Below are 11,016 nucleotides of genomic sequence, written 5' to 3'. Positions count from 1 at the left end.
AATTACTTTGGGCAGTATGGCCATTTTCACGATATTGATTTTCCCAACCATGAGCATGGAATGTTTTTCCACCTGTTGTGTCCTCCCTTATTTCATTGAGCAGTGGTTTGTAGTTCTCCTTGAAGAGGTCTTTCACATCCCTTGTTAGTTGTATACCTAAGTATTTTATTCTTCGTAGGAATTTTGTGAATGGGAGTTCACTATGATTTGGCTCTTTGTCTGTCTATTATTGGTGTGTAGGAATGCCTGTGATTTTTGCACATTGATTTTGTATCCTGAGACTTCTGAAGTTGCTTATCAGCTTAAGGAAAACATCTTTATTTCTGCCTTCATTTCAATATCTATCCAGTTGTCCTTCAGGAGCAGGTTGTTTAGTTTCCATGCAGTTGTCCAGTTTCGAGTGAGTTTCTTAATCCTGAGTTTTAATATGATTGCACTGTGGTCTGAGAAAATGTTTGTTATGATTTCTGTTCTTTTGCATTTGTTTATGAGTGTTTTACTTCCAATTATGTGGTCAATTTTAGAATAAGTGCAATGTGGTGCTAAGAAGAATATACATTTCGTGGTTTTGTGGTGGAGAGTTCTGTAGATATCTATTAGGTCCACTTGGTCCAGGTCTGAGTTCAAGTCTTGGGTGTCCTTGTTAATTTTCTGTCTTGTTGATCCGTCTAGTATTGACAGCGGGTGCTAAGGTCTCCCACTATTATTGTGTGGGAGTCTAAGTCTCTTTGTAGGTCTTTAAGAACTTGCTTTATGTATCTGGGTGCTCCTGTATTGCGTGCATATATATTTACGATAGTTAGCTCTTTAATCCCTTTACCATTATGTAATGCCCTTCTTTGTCTCTTTTGATCTTTGTTGGTTTAAAGTCCGTTTTAACAGAGACTAGGATTGCAACCCCTGCTTTTTTTTTACTCTCCATTTGCTTTGCAAATCTTCCTCCATCCCTTTATTTTGAGCCTATGTGTGTCTTTGCAAAGCCAGAACACCCCTCACCAGCAAGGGAACAAAACTGGATGGAGAATAAGTGTGATGAATTGCCAGAAGCAGGCTTCAGAAGGTGGGTAATGACAAACTTCTCCGAGCTAAAGGAACATGTTCTAACCCAATGCAAGGAAACTAAGAACCTTGAAAAAGGTTAGATGAAAAGTTAATGAGATTAACCAGCATGGAGAAGAACATAAACAACATGAAGGAGCTGAAAAACGCAGTACAAGAACTTTGTGAAGCATACCCAAGTTTCCATAGCCAAATTGAAGAAAGGATATCAGAGATTGAAGATTAACTCGGTGAAATAAAGTGAGAAGGCAAGATTAGAGAAAAAAGAGTGAAAAGAAATGAACAAAGCCTCCAAGTAATATGGGATTATGTGAAAAGACCTAATCTACATTTGATCAGTGTACCTAAAAGTGACGGAGAGAACAAAACCAAGCTGGAAAACACTCTTCAGGATACTAACCATGAGAATTTTCCCAACCTAGCCAGGCAGGCCAACATTAAAATACAGGAAATACAGAGAACACCATAAAGGTATTCCTCGAGAAGAGCAACCCCAAGGCACATAATCATCAGATTCACCAGGGTTGAAATGAAGGAAAAAATGCTAAGGGCAGCCAGAGAGAAAGGTCAGGTTACCCACAAAGTGAAGCCCATCAGGCTCACAGTGGAACTCTCAGCAGAAACCCTACAAGCCAGAAGAGAGTGGGGATCAATATTCAACATCCTAAAAGAAAAGAATTTTAAATCCAAAATTTCATATCCAGCCAAACTAAGCTTCGTAAGTGAAGGAGAAATAAAATCCTTTACAAGCAAGCAACTGCTGAGAGATTTCATCACCACCAGGCCTGCCTTACAAAAGTTCCTGAAGGAAGCACTAAACATGGAAAGGAACAACCAGTACCAACCACTGCAAAACCATACCAACTGTAAAGACCATAGAAACTATGAAGGAACTGTATCAACTAACAGGCAAAACCACCAACTAGCATCAAAATGGCAGGATCAAATTCACAGATAACAATATTAACCCTAAATGTAAATGGGCTAAATGCCCCAATCAAAAAACACAGACTGGCTAAATGGATAAAAAGTCAAGACCCATCGGTATGCTGTATTCAGGAAACCCATCTCACAGGCAAAAATAAGACCTTTTTTTTTTTTTTTTTTTTTTGAGACAGAGTCTTGCTCTGTTGCCAGGCTGGAGTGCAGTGGCACAATCTTGGCTCACTGCAACCTCCAACTCTTGGGTCCAAGCAATTCTTCCACCTCAGCCTCCTGAGTAGCTGTGATCACAGGCACGTGCCACCACGCCAGGCTACTTTTTGTATTTTTAGTAGAGACGGGGTTTCACCATGTTGGCCAGGATGGTCTCAACCTCTTGACTTCATGATCCACCCATCTCAGCCTCCCAAAGTGCGGGGATTACAGGTGTGAGCCACTGCGCCTGGCCAAGACTATTTTTCAAGTAACTTAACTCTATCTCAGAACAAAGCTCAAAAATATTTATAGGAAAAACAAAAATAGCACCGAACAAGGTAAAACTGACAACATCTTGAATCAAACAAAAGATTACCAGTCATACAAAGAAGTAGGAAAACATAAACAATGAGTAAAAAGATCAATCAATTGAAACGTACCTAGAACTAACACATTTATTAGAATCAGCAGACATGCATATTAATATTTGTCAGTCTTGTATTCCATGTTAAAAAGTTATAAAATACCTTAAATAATCAAAGATATAAAAAATATCTATATTGAACATCTTGAGATGAAAACTACAATGTCTGTAATAAAAAATATACTAGATGCTATTAATAAAAGATTAGACATTAGAGAAGAAAACATTAGTGAAGTTAAAGATTTAGCAATAGAAGCTATACAAAATGAAGCAAAGAGAGAGAAAAAGACGTTAAAAACGAAATGAATATCAGTGAGCTACAGAAAAACGTAAAGTAGCTAACGTAGTAGAAGACCCAAAAGAAGAGGAAAAAAGAAGGAAAAATGGAGAATAATGTATTTAAATAAATAATGCTCAGGAAAATTTCAAATTTGATGAAAACTATAAAACCTGGACGTTCAAGTATCTCAAAGAACCCCAAGCACAGAAGGCAGGGAAGGGAAGGAAGAGAAGTGGAGAGGAGGGGAGGGGAGGGAAGAAAAAAGAAAGAGAGAAAGAGTGAGAAAGAGAGAAAAAGAAAAAGAAAGAAGGAAAGCAAGAAAAAGGGAAGGAAAAAAAGGAAAAAGGAAGAAATCAAGCAAGCTACACACTACACCATGGTACATCATATTCAAATTGGTCAAAAACAGTGATAAAATAAAAGTCTTAAAAGACAAAGAAAAAACATTATGTATGAAGGAGCAAAGATAAGGATGATACAAATTTCTCATGAGAAACAATGCAAATTAGAAGAGTGGAAAAGTATGAAGTAATGAAAAAAAGTCAAACCAGAATTTTCTATCTAATGGAATGTCTTTCAAAAACCAGGGCAAAATAAAGACTTTTCCTATAGACAAAAGCTGAAAGAATTAATCAACAGCAGACCCATACTGTAAGAAATGCTAAACAACAACAACAACAAAAAGCCTGCCAGGTAGAAGGAAAATGATGCCTGATGGAAATATGAATCTACACAAAGAAATGAAGACTGCAGAAAATTTTATCTTCATGTGTAAATATATATTTTTATTTAAATCTGCTTAAAAGTTAACTTACTATTTTAGCAAAAATAATAACATTGCAGTGTGGATTTTAAGATATATGTAGAAGTAAAAGGCATGAAACAATAGCATAAAGGCTAGGAGAGAAAAAGTGGAGGTATACATTTATAAGGTTCTTATGGTACATGTGGTATAATATTACCTGAAGATAGATTATGATAAGTTAAAAACACATACCAAAACCCCAGAGCAATCACTAAAATAACAAAGAGTACAGGTAATAAGTTTACAAAGGAAATAGATACAGTCATTAGAAAAAGGCAAGCAGTAAAAGAAACACCAGTTTAGCAAAAGAAAGTTACAGTGTCTATATTAATATCAGACAAAAGTAGATTTCAGATCAAAATTAGGGGGAAGAAAAAATCATTTCATTATGATACATGAGTCAAAGAATCAAGAATACATACAAATACATTCATTCACCTGTTATTATTATAACTGAGTTTCAAGATATATGAAACAAAACTGAGATAACTGTAAGAAGTAACGCATAAAACTACAATTATAGGGTATTTCTCATCTTTCAATAAACAATAGTACAAGGAGTCAAAAAATGAGTAAGGATATAGAAGACTTAAAAAACCTAATCAACCAAAATTGACCAACTTGTCACTAATAGAATGATCCAGTTAACAACAGCAGAATACATTTTCACTTCATTTGAACGCAGAACATTTTTAAAGGGTAACTATATTATGAGCCATTTAAGAAGTCTTAATAAATTTAAAATGATTCAAATTATGAAATGAAATTTTTATGACAGGGATCTAAAAACAGGAATCAATAATAGGAAGGTCTCTAGAAAATCTCCAAAATATTTGGAGACTAAATAATTAAAATCTTAAATAATCCATGACTCAAAAAATCAAGAGGAAATAAAATTTTAAATTTAACGAAAATTAAAACATAGCATACCAAATTCATGGGATGCTGTTACAGTGATACTTAGTGAAAATTTTATTGCATTAAGCACTTACTTAGAAAAAAAGAAAAGTTTTAAATTAATGACCTCAGTTTCCACCTTAAGAAACTAGGAAAAGAAGAGCAAATGAAATCCAAAGAAAGCAGAATAAATACAACAGTAAAGATTAGAGCAGAAATCAACAAAATATAAAACCAATAAACAATGGAAAAGTTCAACAAAATCAAAAGCTTGTCACTGATAAACCTCTAATGACAGTGACAAAAAAACATTTTAAAGAGAGAACACACAATTAACCAGTATCAGTAATTAGAGAAGTGAAATCACTAAAAGTCTAGAGATACTAAAAGAATAATAAATATATGAGAGGTCTCCACGCCACCCTCAGGTTTGATGATTTGCAAGAAAGACTCATAGAACTGAGAAAAGCAGTAATACTCAGTTACAGTTTGTTACAATGAAAGGATTCAGATGAAAATCATCAAAGGCAAAAGACACAGAAGGAAGAGTCCAGGAGAAATCAGGTGTGGGCTTACAGTTGTCCTCTTTTAGCATATTTGTATGGACAACACTTACTTCTCCCAGCAATTATGTGTGACAATGCATACTAAGTATTAACTGCTAACCAGAAAGCTCATTTTGATATGTGGGGTTCTTATCGGGGAATCAATGACATAGGTAGAGATCACTCACATAACTGACTTTAGCTACCCAATCTCCAGCCCCTCCAGACAACAAACTGATACAGCATGGCTCAGGAAAACACACAAAAACAACCATTTACTGTAAATCACGTTGTTAGCATGAACTATCTGGTAAGGCCAAAAGCCCCAGGTATATAAAAATGATCTTATGGTGTGGGATATTCTAAAAGTTTGGATCTTTTCTCCTAGGAGCCAGTCAAGAGCTAGTCTTTTCCTTGGCAAGTGCAGGGTTTGAGCATCCCAAGCCCACTAACTCTTTACTGCACATTAAAAGAGTATTATGAACAACTTTGTCCCAATACACTGAAAAGCTTGGATAAAATGAACAAATAAGAGAAAAAACACCAAAGTCACTCAAGAAGATTATGTGAATAGCCCTGTACTATTAAAGTTATTAAATTTGAGTTAAAAACTTTCCCACAAAGGAAACTCCAAATGACTTCTCTGGTAAATTCTATATCAATGGTACAGTCTGCCAAAAATTTTGAGAGACTATTTCTCAACTCATAGCATCAGAATATTACCCTGATCCCAAACCAAAGACATTACAAAAAACAGAACTACAAACAGATATCCCTCATGAACACACGTAAAATTTCTAAATAAAATATTAACAATTAAACCCAACAACATATAAAAAGGATAATATATCATGTCTAAGTGGGGTTTATCCCAGAAATACAAGATTGGTCTAACAGCGGCCAATCATTCAATGCAACTGGCTATATTAACCATCTGAAAGAGATAAATCATATGACCGTCTCAATAGATTCAAAGAAAGCATGCATCAGAATCTATTATCCATTCTGAGAAAGGTTCTCAGAAAACAAGAAACAGAAAGGAATTTCATAAGCTGATAAAGGACATTAATAAAAAATCTGGAGGGTGAGTGGACGCCGCATTTTTATTGCCCACAGACTAGGCAATTAAAAAAAAAAATCTGAAGTTAATGTCACCCTTAATGTGACATGTTTTTCCCTTGTGATCAGAATCAGGTCAGGGTGTATGATCTTGCTTCTTGTATTCAACATTGTACTGGTCGGTCTAGCCAGTGCAACAAGGCAAAAAAGGAAACAAAATGCAACTAGGTTAGAAAAAAAGATGTAAAACTGTTTATTTGAAGACACGATTGTCTATGTAGAAAATCCAATGCAATCTACCAAAAAATGCTATTACAACTAATAAATGTGTTTATCATGGTTAGAGGCGGCAAGGTCAATAATATGATTCCATTTTATTTCTATATTGTCTTAGTTCATTGGCTACTATAACTAAATATCTTAGACTAGATAGTTTACAAACAACAGAAATTTATTGTTCAGTTCTAGTGGCTGGGGAGTTCAAGACCAAGGTGTTCGCAGATTTGGTGTCTGGTAACAGGTTGCTTCAGAGATGGAATCTTGATGCTGCATTTTCACATGAAAGGGGCAAGCAGACTCCCTCAAGCTTCTTTTATAAGGGCACTAATACCATGCCCATCATGAGGGCAGGGCTGTCATGATCTAATTACCTTCTAAAGGCCCTACCTATTAATACTGTCATGTGAGGATTAAGTTCCAGAATATGAATTTTACGAAGTATATCAAAATTAAGACTGTAGCAGGTATAAATGACAAACTAATTAAAAATTGAAATTAAATATAACACTATTTATAATAGCATCGTTATTAATTACTTAAAATAAATCTGACAGATGTGCAAGACCTATTGTTTTGAGAACCCAGAGCTAAACTGGGGTTGTAGTACCACAGCGGCTTGCAACCCTGACAACAAATGAAAGTAAACTAGATATGGGTGTTTACAGAGTGCCTTTCATGGGATACTTCTTTTACCTGATGGGCAGCCTAGTTGTCTGACCCACAACCAGGGGGTCCCTCATAGGGGAATTTCGTTTATACTGGCAGACACCACTGTGGCTCTTGTCTGACCCACAATCACTCTATGCCTTTCTGACCGCTGATCTGGCACTGGGAGTCCAATCTGTGTTTCTCTGGGGCAAAACTTGGTCTGGGGTAGCCCCTTGTTCTTCAGATGGAAGGCACAAATTCAATACATCACCATAATAAGAAATAAGTTCAAAGATTTTTACTTACAGATCCTGGATAAGTCAGAAAGGCAGTCCTACATCCCCAAGTCTCAGGTAGAAATGAAGAGTCGGGCAAAGGAGGGGGACAAGAAAGGAAGAGAGGCAACTGGCAGTACACATAAGGAAAAGTAGACAGGTCACTTTACATTCCAAGATAAATGCTGGTAAAGCAGGGAGCTCAGTCTGTAGACAGAAGAGATGATAAATTTTAATTAGTGCTCTAAAAGTTATAAAGAACATAGAAATGGGCAGGTGCTACTTAGACAGGGTGGTCTAAGAATGTCTATGTGAATATTTTTGGCCAAAATATAAAGAAGCAGGAAGAGCCGGCCAGAAAAGGGAAAGATAATAATTAAAGGACAGCATTTGGGAACGCCCTAGTTAGGTAGTGGGGCAGGGGGTAGTAGAAAAGGGTCTAGTGTATTCTAAAACCCCAAAGAATGTCAATTTGGCTGGATTATAGGGAGTGCAGAGTAAAGGGAAAGACAGCCTAATGATCACATAAGAGAGGTAGACAGGGGTGAGATCATGTAGGATCATGCAGGAACTGAGATTTTATTCAAAGTGTGCTGGGAAGGCATTTTACACTTTTGACCAGGCTACAGACATGATTCGTTTTCATTTTTACTCTAGTCACTCTGATGGAGAATCAACTGGAGATATTATCATCTAAATTGTCATAGATGGTCCCCTTCCACAAAAACACATAAAAATGCCAAATACTGTATAACATATTATTTATGTAAGCAAAAAATATATATCATAGAGCTTAAAAAAAGCAAAGAAGATGTAGAAAAGGGGGTCTCTACCTAGAAATAGGTCCTGGGGGTTGGGATTCCTGCACATAATTTGAATACAAGATTGTGAAATAAAGCTGAGAGTCCATAAAGCACAGACCATGTGATCACAGATTTAAAAAACTTCAGGCACAGTGGCTCATGCCTGTAATCTCAGCACATGGAGGCCCAGTTGGGCAAAATGCTTGAGCTCACGAGTTCAAGACCAGCCTGGGCAACATGGCAAAACCTCATCTCTACAAAAAATATATATAAAAATTAGCCAGGCATGGTAGTGGGCACCTATAGCCCCAGCTACTCCGGAGTCTAAGAAGTGGGAGGATCGCTTGAGCCCTGAAGACAAGAGATTGTAGTGAGCCAAGACCATGCCACTGCACTCCAGCCTAGGTGACAGGGTGAGACCCCGTCTTTAAAACAAAAAAACTTAAGACTGTTGCTTTGGAAAAGCCGTAAGGACGCTTGTTATCTATGAGTAATATTACTATTATTATGTTTTTATTTATATAATCAAAAAATATATCATAGAACTTAAAGCTAAAGACATGTAGAAACAGGGATTCTAACTAAATATAGATCCTAGGGACTGGGATTCATACACATATTTGAAGACATTGTTGAAATAAAGTTGTGTATAATTTGTATACACATAAAGGCACTTAAAAAGCTGACACCTGAGTCCTGTGTCATATATGGGGGTGGGACCCAAGATCCAAATTTACAGTAGCAGCTGAAAAAAATTAGCATAAATCTGTTTTAAAACAACCGAAATTTTAGGACCAAAAAAACCAATCTGTAGAGATACTTTCTCAACCCAGGGAAGAGAAAACTTCTGCAGAACAAAGAACTTTGAAGACAAATTTCACTTAAATATTACACATCATTTGAAGAACACGAGGGAGAGCCAATAGAAACAATAAACAGGATTCAGAACCTAGCAAACTGGAAATTTTAACTTTATACAGATGGATTTTATTATATTTTACTGTATGTCACTCTTGCTTTGGTTCTCATTAAGGGCCAATGCAAGACCTTTTAAAATATCTTAATTTACATCTCTATTAAGATTACGGATAATTTTTGAAATTCCCCTAGAGTGAGCTAAAGAACACTTATGCATAAAATTCAACATGGGGCACACAAGGTGGTTTGTTATTAGATGAATTAGATGGCAGTTGCCTGAAAATGGGAAACAATTAACTTAACTACCAGATTGCCACTGATCCCCATCTACTACTTTGGAGCTAGATAATCTATAACTTGAATGTATTTAGTCTATGTTCAGAAACTGGGGGGGAACTGTCTTCTCCAGTTCTTTTGGATGGCATTTTAATTGTTTAATGCTATGAAAAATGAGTACGCATTTAAAATGAAGCATCTGCAGCATCCCCAAATTTCAGAAACCACTTCAAGTTTAAAAGCTCAGATGTACACAGGAAATTCCAAACATCTTTCACTTTTTGATCACTTACTAATCTTAAGTACACTTCAACTTTTTTCTTGACGTGGTATTTCATTTTATACTTTATTCCTTTCTTTCATTTTGTTTAAAAATAACACACTAAAGCCAAAAGCATTTAAAAATGTAAGCCAAGATGAGGTGTTTTGTTGTTCTTATTGCAAAAATAGTGAAAGAGAACCATGAAAAACAGAATAACTACGTCTCTTTTAAATCATCCTGATCTATATGCATTTTGACAACGCTTGCATCTTTTAATCTTTGCAACCCTATTTCAAATGAGAAAACGGGATCTCAGAGAGGTTAGTGTTCAAGGCGGAACCCGAACTACTGTTTTGGGACTCCCTGCAGGATACTAAGAAAATGCTTTCCCATCCCCCAGCGCCGACATTTTACAATGTCTTCTCTGAAAAATAGACTTAAAGGGGAGACATTTATGAAATCCTGGCCGGGCGCGGTGGCTAACGCCAGTAATCCCAGCACTTTGGGAGGCAGAGGCGGGCGAATCTACTGGGGTCAGGAGTGCGAGACCAGCCCGGCTAAACTGGTGAAACCCCGTTTCCACTTAAAATACAAAACTTAGCCAGGCGTGGTGGCGCGCGCCTGTAATCCCAGCTACTCGGGAGGCTGAGGCAGGTGAATCACCTGAACCCGGGAGGCGGAAGCTGTGGTGAGCCGAGATAGCGCCATTGCACTCCAGTTCGGGAAACAGGAGCGAAACTGTCTCAAAAAATAATAATAATAATAAACAAAATAAAATCCCTTAGGAGAAAGGTTACATATTAGAATTATTCACAAAGGAAACAACCCACAAGCAAAAGAAATCTTGGAGACGCACCGGCCTGCGAGAGACCTGGTTATGCCTGTTCCTTTCTCGTTCATTATACCCCATCCCTTTTAAATGTTTCTTCATCGTCAAAATCCTAAATCTTATCATTTCCTTGAGTCAATCTGAAGGACGCCTCCAGCACCGTGCACACTTCCAGCCAAACATACGGATTTCCGGGCAAACTAAGAGTCACAGAGCGCACTGCTCCCGCCTCACAGGTACAGGACCCCAAAGGCACTTTGCTCTCCCGTTTCCGCCACCGACTCGTAGCCCCTTCCCAAATACCTGTTTATCTCCACCCTCTTCCCCATCGCCATTTTCCCCTTTAGCTCCTGAAGCGATTAACCAACAACAATGAGAAACAATGAGAGAGGGAGAGAGAGCGAGCAGAGAGAAGCCAAGGGAAAGCTTTCCTTAGGCAGTTTGTCAGGCACCGCCGAAGGCAGCCTCGAAGGGAGCTGGACCCTGAGGCCAGGGGAGAGAGGGCCTTGTGTTTGGAGCC

At 37.3% G+C, this 11,016-nt stretch overlaps 1 long non-coding RNA gene across 9 annotated transcripts in view; it reads right to left on the bottom strand.

Annotated features, from left to right (window-relative positions):
* LOC116560157 overlaps window positions 1–10,976 on the bottom strand; it is a 325,176-nt gene extending 314,200 nt beyond the window's left edge. For 2 of the 9 annotated variants that reach the window (XR_004272824.1, XR_004272821.1), the window contains exons 1-2: window positions 10,524–10,779; window positions 7,440–7,615 (exon numbers count right to left, since the gene is read on the bottom strand). This is a non-coding gene — a long non-coding RNA (uncharacterized LOC116560157). Of the gene's footprint in view, window positions 1–7,439; window positions 7,616–10,523; window positions 10,780–10,799 lie in introns of those variants that run through there. The other 7 variants (XR_004272822.1, XR_004272823.1, XR_004272827.1 and 4 more) reach the window with 7 other exon arrangements.
* Between the last annotated feature and the right edge of the window lie 40 nt (window positions 10,977–11,016).

The sequence above is a fragment of the Sapajus apella genome, unplaced genomic scaffold (assembly GCF_009761245.1).
Source record: "Sapajus apella isolate SASKATOON/1434 unplaced genomic scaffold, GSC_monkey_1.0 scaffold25, whole genome shotgun sequence".
NCBI classification, from domain to species: Eukaryota; Metazoa; Chordata; class Mammalia; order Primates; family Cebidae; genus Sapajus; species Sapajus apella.
This window is presented reverse-complemented; position numbering and strand designations above follow the sequence as displayed.